This window comes from Pinus tabuliformis, chromosome 5_2, assembly GCF_031772625.1.
Source record: "Pinus tabuliformis cultivar Carrire ecotype Pingquan chromosome 5_2, CPIR1, whole genome shotgun sequence".
Classification (NCBI taxonomy): domain Eukaryota; kingdom Viridiplantae; phylum Streptophyta; class Pinopsida; order Pinales; family Pinaceae; genus Pinus; species Pinus tabuliformis.
In genome coordinates this window covers 783,106,268-783,116,574 of record NC_142306.1, presented here as the reverse complement: position 1 = coordinate 783,116,574, position 10,307 = coordinate 783,106,268, and positions in this window count along the sequence as shown.

Genomic DNA, 10,307 nt, shown 5'->3' with positions numbered 1-10,307 from the left:
TAAGTCATGTCAAGTGTAATTCAAGTGTCAATAGTGAATGTAATAGTCTTAGAGTAGGTGAAGAGTCATGAGGGTAGTTGAATGGTCACAAAGGGGAATGTCAAGGGCCACTCCACCCTTTGCTATAAATAGTCCCTCATAACTCATTGTATAGGCTTTTGGTCAGCCAAGCTTCTGATAAGACTATCTTGGAGAGAGCTTGTAACATGCCTTGGCTTCGCCACTGCTCGGAGCTAGTACATCTCTTTGGAGGAAGAGGTGGATGTGGCTGTAATGTTCCATTGTTGGGGCTAGAAGGTGTACATGGATGTATTGTATGACTGGAACTTACACTTCTTTATATAATAAGATCCATCATGTTTCATTTGTACATTTTATTTTATTCCAACTATCTTGTTTACTCTAAATGACATATGTATTTTCTTTCTTACGCACGCATGTATGGACTGTTTTGTATGAGCATGTATGAATATTTCTGAAATGTGTTGATCGGTTTAACCATCATTTTGGATTGCCAGCTCACTTTCTTTCCAGCTTGTGATGCATATTCTTTCGTGTGTTCCATTTCCATCCGAGTACTGTTACAGGTTGCCAAGGGGCACACTCATCTCAACCCACATGTGTTAGAACCTCTCATGCACCTTCCTTGACTCACTGCAACGGTCACACCCTTGCTACTAACAAAGCTATGTTACTTACCTCTGTGTGAAATTGCAGTCAAGGCATTGATATATGACCCATTGTTGGGACTCCTACACCAAACAATCTGAGGTCTAATTGGGACTTCTTATCGAGGAGATTCCCTTGACATGTTGGCGGGTCCAACACCATCAACAATAAGAAAATGGGTGTTGAAGAAAAATATGAATGTAGAAGGAAAGGTGGATAAATACAAAAGTCGGTTGGTAGCAAAAGTTTATTCCTAGGTGCCAGGAATTAATTTTGGTGATAATTTTTCTCTTGTTTCCAAGGTAGCTTCTATTTGATTCTTTTATCTATTGTTGTTGCTTTTTATTTTGAGGTAGAGAAGATGGATTTGAAGACAAAATTTCTTCACAGGAATCTGGAAAAAGAGATCTACATGAAGCAACACGAAGGCTTTGCTGTCAAGGGTAAGAAAGAACTGGTATGCAAGTTAAAAAATTCTCTGTGGGTTAAAACAGTCACCAAGGATGTGGTATCAAAAATTGGATATATTTATATGGGGACTTTGCTTCACCAAAAGCAAAGAAGATCACTATGTGTATTTTAAATTAATTGGCGACCATGTTATTTATCTAGTGTTATATGTGGATGATATATTGCTAGTTGGAAATGAAAAAGAAATTCTCCAGGATTTGAAGACTCAATTGTCCTCCAAATTCAACATGAAAGATCTTGGTGCTGAAAACTATATTTTGGGCATGGAAATTAAAGGATATCGGGGAAAGAGGAAGATTTGGTTAAACTAGAGGAAGTATGTCGAGACAATACTGTAGAGGTTTAATATGCAGGATAGTAAACCGGTGAAGGTTTCTATCCCTATAGGTGTAAAGTTAGCTATTGAGCAGTGTCACAAGACATAAGAAGAGGAAGAGGACATGTCCCATGTTCCATATGCAAGTGCTGATGGTAGCCTGATGTATGAAATGGTTCGTAGTAGACGAGACATTACACATGTAGTGGAAGTATTGAGCAAGTTTATGTCACAACCAAGGAAGGAGCAATGGACCATAGTGAAGTGGGTTTTTAGGTCTTTTCGTGGCACTAGTGATTATGGTTTTTTCTACCAAGGAAGACTAGGATTGGACAGATTTTTGGACATTTGTGGCTTTGTTGATGCAGACTGGGTTGGAGATATGGATCAGAGAAGATCTACAAGTGGGTATGTGTTTAATCTATTTGGAGTTGCAGTTAGTTGGATGAGTAAGAGACAGTCTGTAGTGACACTTTCAACTACAGAGGCAGAATACATGGGAGCCACTCATGTAAGCAAAGAAGCAGTTTGGTTGCAGAGATTGTGTTAAGGTATGGGGTTAGTACAACAAGCTATAAGGATAGACTGTGATAGCCAAAGTGCAATGTTCTTCACAAAGAACCCTGCTTATCATTCATAGACAAAGCACATTGATGTTTAGTATCACTTTGTGAGGGATATGGTTGAGGACAAAAGGTGTTGCTGGTAAAGGTGAACACTATGAAGAATACTGCAAATGCATTGACAAAGTTTGTGAGCATTGAGAAGTTCTCTTGGTGTAGAGAAACAATGGACATTGCATGGTTGGATCAATGAATAAGCTCTCCTGTGGCCCCCTGTGGAAAGAAAACAACAAGTGGGAGAATGTTGGGTTGTGTTATATTCTCTCCATGACTACCGCATGTGCAAGGGGGTGATAGGGGCAGGGCCTTGGAATTTTTTTTTTGGACCCTATATTAGGTGGGAAGACTTGCCTATGGTTTTTGGCATGGATTTCACACATGGTTTTGGGCACGATGGTTTTTGGTCCATGGTATTTTGCAGATCTGGTCAAGGGAACTAAAGTTATGTTCTAATCTATAGTTAATGGATTGGGATTTATGGATGCTTCAACATGTATATATATATATATATATATATATATATATATTGTATCATTGAAAGGAACAAAATGAAAAATCAATCTGATTGTCTCAGTTTTGGGATCCAAGGGAAAATCTTTGTGTATATCTATTTTATGTTTTATGCTCTCACTATTGTTTTTTTTTTAGAATTCGTATGCAAATAATTTTTGTATAGGGTTAAAACCTACACATAAAACTTTTACTCCAATATATTAATCAATATGTTACTTCAAATATAAACATTAGATGTGAACATGCCACTTCAACTAGAATCAACACATGAGAGCCGTAGTATAAGAAATAAACATGCATAATGAATCAAAATCAGCACATCACATAAGAACACAAGATATCTGGTGGAAAACCTTCCCTATGAAAAAAAACAACCTATTGCTATTGAGCTATTCAATATATTTTATTATCTGTTTTGCAAATCATTATGTAGAGAGTACAATATAGAAACTATCTGAAAGGATCTATTATCTCCATCTATGACTCTACAAACACCCATATAATCAACAAGCCTTGCCCAACACCCGTTGGACTTATGAAGAAATATGTTCTCAATACTTATTTTTCCAGATCACCCACCCCACTTATTTATGCACTTCATCTTTCATGCTTTTTCAAACTGGAACACTTGAGCTAATCAACATGAAAATCACAAAAACAATATATCCATAGCACATAATCAAAACACAAAATATCAATTACTGAATCAACTCAAATCACAACCCTCTGTCACATCCTCAACTCACATGTCCTCATACATTTTCTGCAAATAAACTAGATGCAAAAACTCAACAATGCAATACATAACTACTATATGAAAACATGAGACACTACTACAACCAATCTATCACAATCATATAAACTCAAACAATAATTTTTCCCCTCCAATCACAAATGCATTAACAAAATATTTTGTACCCCTAACACTTGTCTTTTGCATAAGAATAGTCTTTAGCCATGCATACTTTTTTCTCTGCTCCAATAATACCTCCATGCACACTATGATTCATCAAATTCACACTCCTCACCAATGGCTCTCTAAAACACTATGAGAATTTTCTCACACAAAGAACCAACAAAATGAGAAACCTTTCTCCACATGTTTGTAGTTGTTGAATATTATTAAATCAATTAATTCCAATCATGTAATGGAGCTTTATTCATATGCTAAAAGTGGTTTGGTTTAATGATCCTTGACTCATTCTAGCAAATAACTTCATTTACTAATGAATATTCCTTTTAAAACATCTTCTAGAAGTCGAATGACCCTTTTCTGACCTTTACATGATGAGTCCCGTGTGAAGTAGGAAAGTGTTCCCTCTGCGGACAAAGGCAACCCTTCTAGCTCTAGAGTTGGTCTAGTCACAGAAAAGACAAAACAACAACCGATTCCCTTAAATAGTCATCATTGGAGGCCTACCTCAAACTGGTTGTTAATGAAGTTCTGTTGCATTGCTCTAGCTCTCGTTTCTTTCTCCTCGATGAGCAATCAACCTGAAACACGATAAGAAAAAAACAGAGGACGTAACCGAGAACAACAATGATCTATTTACTTATGAAGTCAAGAAATCATAATATATCAAGTAAATTGTACACAAGATATAGGAAATCATCATTGATTGTATTAAAATGAATCAAGAGCAAAGTTTACAACCAAGTCTTGACGTCGCAAGCCTACTCAGAGGGTCTAGCCAATATGTTTCTTTAAGCATTCACTCTCAAGAATGGGTCTCCCAAATAGACAATATCTCTCTCTCACTCACAAACTCTAATACAAGGCTAAGGCATTCAACAACCTCTTACCAAACCATTAGCAATCCTACACTTGTCACACTCACACCAAAGCTATCTACCAAACTCAAAAGAACTAGTAGCACTGCCCAACTAAAAGAACTAGCAGATCATAACAATGGTGAGTGATTTTATAGGAGAAGGAGTCTCCATGAAATGAGGGAGAGGGAGCTTATCCTTAAGGGAGGTTGCACAAGAGACGAAACCACCATCCCAGAGTAGGAAGGGCGACCTAAACTAACCCAACAACCAGCTCTAGAGAGATCCAGAAGGCCGACTATTTGAACAAATTCGCCAAATCTGGATCATCGCTAGTCATGAACTAAGTCTCAGCAACGGCATCGTAAGGAGGCAATGCATTCAGACCGATCGTCACAACAAATAGCTGGAGGACTCATGTCGGGGCCTAAAACTCAAATGTTGCGAGAAATAGGTGTACACCTGTGACGATGTCATTATGAGACTGTTCATAACAAGGGATTGTCGCATATATTAATGGCTTACTCGTGACGAGGTAGAAACTTAGGGAATAAAGGTCAACTTTCAGCATCAGAGAGCACTTGCTTAATCTTCTTACATGAGTGGGAAGATATGGACATGTGTATTTTTGATGTATGACATAGGAGAGGGACTGAGATGAGGATAGTGACAAATTACTGATTAACAGATGCCCCCTAAAGCATGAAGCCTGAGAGAGTGGGAGGGGTGAAATGCTTTACGAAACCATGACCGAACTAGAACACCACCTTGAAGAACCTATAGACGCAAGTACAACTGATATCTCTGATAGTGAAATACATGTAGTCTAGGCATGGGCGCAACCATCCAAAAGACATATGAAACTTGGTCTGTGGTATGGATGTAGCCACCCAGTTTATAAGACCATATATAATGATAAAGGTATGGCCACATCCATCCATGAAGACTCAGGTATGGTCGTAGCCATCCAATCAAAGAGTCATGTATGTAATCACGAACCAATCCACGTATCCCGAACATATGTGATCTTAGTTTGGGGTCTTGAAACCCTAATCGATCTTAGTACAAATTCTAGCATGTGAAAAAATGTGTTGAGGTCAAGTATGATAGAAAGTCGCTTGATTACCAGCCAATGATGAAAACCATTAACAAATGTGAGAGAAACCACCAATAATGCCAATGGCTCTCAAGGCACTGTCCAGTACAATCCACTATGTGTGAAAAATGAGCTGAAGTTGAACACTCGTGGAATCACCCGATCGAAGACCAATGATGAAAGTCTGTCGTCAGGCATGAATAACTTGCCATTGAGGCATGCAAGGTCCAAGGTACCGAAGGGGATCTCTAGACCAATCTCTTGGACAATGAGCTGGTGTCGACAGGAGATGATCCGTCACAGGAGGGCCATAATGTTTCCCCCATCAACGATGCGAGGTAAGGGACAAGTGGTAGATGGTGAAACAGAGTATCAAAGGAGGAGGTAAGGGTGTGAACTGCAGAAGGTTTATACTCTTGAACATATCGGTGACACGACTCCGAAATGTGGCAGCATCTTGGTATTAAGGGATCAGAGGTCTAACGGAGACAACATGGATCAGATGGAATGAGGAAAAATGGCAACCCAAAGCCCCGGAAGGCCAATGATGATGTGAGGATATCCCAACCCGACGAGAAGCAAAAGTGTCGATGTTCAAGTGTGACTAGCTGTCGTAGGTAACCAATGATGACTTCCAAATTTTCCCCCACCATTGCTAGCAAGTACCCCAATCATTTTTGGAAAACAAGCTTGAAGGGGATAGCATATGCTTGTAATATAAGTTTGACCTTCGGACAAATCCAACCTAGTAATAGTTTAACGAGCCCTAGGGAGAAGAAGCTCGAGTCTCGTCATGGTGATGAGTCCAATGTCATCAGGGTTTAACGATTCTGACATAGGGAAAACTCAGTGTCTTTTTCATGTTTAGAGAGTTTGAAAAAGACATGTAAAAGAAAACTCCAGAGGGGTCCTTTTTCGTAAATTTATGTCCCTCGAGCCCAAAAAACTATAAAATAATACTCAAGATAACTGTTTGACCATTATGATCAAGGAGTACTTTTCGTAATTAGTGTTCCTGATACAAAAAATTAAAAAAGCGATCAAAGACACGTCATTTCATAACTAGTATCGAACTCGAAACGATAAAATTTCGGAGATATTTTCATGTTTATACAGTCAGAAAAGAGCTGAAAGTGGACCAACCTTTATTCCGCTTAATGAGTTAAAAGGGAAAACTCGACAATATTTCATCTTTTGTAAGTCAGAAAAAGGCTTAAAGAAGACTTGTAGAAAATATGGACCAACAATATATGAATCATTAAATGTATCCGTTGTCCCTATTTCTGCACAAAAAAAGCACATCATAAAATCCATTCGATACAAATGCATTATATATATGGAAATTAGGTTAAAAACTCAAAACCCTAAACAAAAACTTAAAGTAAATGGTGAAACCCTAAACCCTATAGTGCAAAACCTTAGAATTTTGGAAAAATTACTATAAAAAGGGCTCATGGTAATTCATTTTTTACGTTTACACTTTGAGTTTTTTTACCTTTGGTGATTTTGAGTGCAAACCTGTGCGAAGTTCAAAGCTTGATTCTAGCATCCATGATTGACCATCCCACTTGAGACTTCTACCAATTAAGTAAACCATCTTTTGTGCTGCATTTCCATCGTTTTTAAGTTCAATTTCATGTTCCATAGGTGGATTTCGACAGATTTTTCATTTCAAATCTGCTCTTTAGTCATCGCGGAAATCCCTCACGGGTTAGCGATGATTGAGCATGCTAACACACACCACTGTCGGGGTTGTCGGTAGAAACAGGTGTATTGTCGTGATGATCGATGAAAAAATGAACTCTGGTTTTGAGCTATCACTACTGTTTGAAAAGCAATCGCGACGACACCGTAAAGATTGAATTATTTTATAAAATGCGCATTTAAGCCCATGAAAAAGATTCTAATTATTTTTTCCTTCAATGCAGGGCAATAATGGCATTTGTATGGCAAGAGAGAACCCACAATGACAATGATGAACAGGTATTTAACAACCCTAAGTGCAAAAGAGCCCTACATGATTGTGGATTATTGAAATTTTTCCTTACACCACACCTTCGAGCATAGCCAAACTTGCTTGAGCTATTGATCTTCTCCTGGAACCCGACAAAGGGGAAGTTCGTCATCCATGGTAAGGACATTGAGTTTGATGCAATGGACATATATTTCTTGATTGGTTTGTCTCCTTGCAGTGAGAGACCAATCGTGGGGGGTGTACGAGCTGCCCGCAAGACTCTTGATATGCTAATAACGTGGGTGTGCCCAGGGGCGCGCAAATCATCCACTAGCGGGAAACTGCAGATCCCAATAGTGGGGGATTTGACCCTTCGCTCAGTACTGTTTATGGTTACGAGATCCGTGGGCGCAAATCATCCACTAGCGGGAAATTGCAAATCCCAACAGTGGGGGATTTGACCCTTCGCTCAGTACTGTTTATGGTTATGAGAGCCATGGGCTCTCAAGCACATCATGAGGCAACAAAGACCCATCTATGGTTGGCCTTTGATTGCCCCACTCCGACCATGTACAACTGGGCTGATGCAGTATCCGTTAACATGAAGAGGCAACTTACTAAGTGTCAATGAGGGGAGACCAAACAATTTGGATATGGATCCATTCTAATACCACTCATGCTGGGGCAGATGCCATCACTTCAGCTACCAGATAAGGACCTATATGTGTTGGGACTGCGAGAGACTCGCATCACTCGATGGGCACATGTGATGCCATGAGGGGGTGGTGGTCGGCCAGTATCATGGGGAGTAATATTTCAGGAGTGGCTGGACCATCAAAAGATCATCATCGAGGATTGGCCATATGTGGGCACAAATTTCCGAGGAGATCTTGACATGCTGCTCCCACCTGGCGAGTAGTGGGATGAGGGAGGTAAAACACTTGGTCAAACACCACACTATTTATGTGTTTTGTTTTTTATATTTTTTTTGGATTTTCACATGCATATGTCTTAATTGTCGTTTCTATGTTATTTGCAAACATGGGACTAGAGAGACCCGTGGGACTGGCTCCTAAGGCGTGGCGGGAGGGCAAAAGAGAGTTGGCTCTGGCTCGCCCTGGTGTTATAGACATTTTTGTGCCTAACAGCATGAAGCATGAAATGTCAATAATCTGAGGGATCCAAAGTCCCTAAACATGTTGTTCCTACCCCTAGAGGAACAAGGTCAGCAAACCACAGCACTGAAAATCAGTTCTCCACCTAAAAACACTCAAAAACAAGCTATTTCTGGATCATGTCAGCTGCTCCACTGAGCATCTGCGCTGAATGTCAACTGCTCCACTCTGTACCTGCGCTGAATGTCAAAAGCAATGAAGGCTACCTGCGCTGGGCGAGATTGGCCAAGTGGCACAGTCATTCTGCAAGGTGTCAAATGCCCAGGAAGCTTCCAAAATGACACTTGGATCAGGGAATTCGCCTTGTGATGAGTAAGAGGATCTAGATCTCCAAGTGGAAGCAAGAAACTCCAAGTGGACTCAAGAACTGAAGTATAACTGAAGTGGGAGAGGACACTAGTCAGCTTCATGCCAACCTCAAGCTGACTCATCCTTTCTCCAAAACTCCTATATATAGAGCTCTCTCATGAGGTCTGAGGGGGCTAGAATCTTGTGAATGTAAGGAAGTGCTGTTGGTTTGTGCATAGAACTATTGGGTGATTGCTTTGAAGGAGGTGAAGAGGAGATTTCTTTCTGTTGGGAGGTGTTGCTGGATTGGGCCTCTTATGGTTGTAACACTCTCAGAACTCTACTTCTTCCATTAATAAAGCATTTGAGGTTCTTCTATATGCATGTGTCTCTGTGGCGTATTGATACTTGTATATTTGATTTATTCTAATCCTTGAATCAATTATGGATGTATGCTTCTTGTAGTTTCCCTTTCCTGTGCTTTTGCAGGATCTTTGTGTAGCTGGGCCAGTGAAAGAGCAAGGAGCTGGGAGCAAGCAGCAAAGAGGGAAGATTGGATCAACCATTAGCGGAAGATAACGGTTAGTGGATCTCTTTCTCCTCTCTCTTACATCTCATAAAGAAGTAATGTAGAATAGCTTTGCTTTGATTGTTGCTAAGGTACTATCACCCTTAGAGTGGGATAGGGTCATTCCGTATTGGATACTTTTCCCAACAACAAATTGGCGACTCCGCTGGGGATCGTATCTTGTTGGTTGTTTGTGTTTTTGCTATTCATTTCATAAACAAAGGGAGTACCGAATCGAACTGTATTTGGATCCTTCAAATACAAAGTAGAGGGCAGCTACTCTAGCTCAGTTTCTGGGCAAGTTTATGATTTGAAGAGCTGATCCACAAAGACTCTAATAAGCTCTTAGTGATAGCTTTTCATTCTCCTTGTCATCCCTTAGTGTGTCCTTGACTGATAGCTTCTGATTTGAGCAAAAACTGTGAATTTTTGAGCAATCTTTGACCCGGAAACCAAGAGAAACGAAAGTTTCGTTCTTCAGTGCAGGCTGTACAAAGGTTGTCTGCATTTCAGCGCAGTTCCCGAAGGGGCTACCTGCGCTGAAGGTCAAACAGGCAGTGTCCCACCTGCGTTGGACCAGTATTACTTTGTGCTACTGGGGTTTCCTGTTGTTTCTTGCCCTGTTTTCACTCTTGTTTTGCTGCATGTTACCAGTCAATGTGCCTATCTGAAACCAACTTTCCTTGCCACTATTCCGCCTCGGTTGTATAAAGAAACTGTGTTTGTTCTTTGTGTATTTCTTATATCATTTACAGTTTCCCATAACGAAAGTGAACTAGTCTTGCTGTGACCTCTTAGATCTAGACCTGTGATAAAGTGTCGTTTTGATCTTAAGAGTTAGTTTGTTTGCTGTTCATAGCTGAT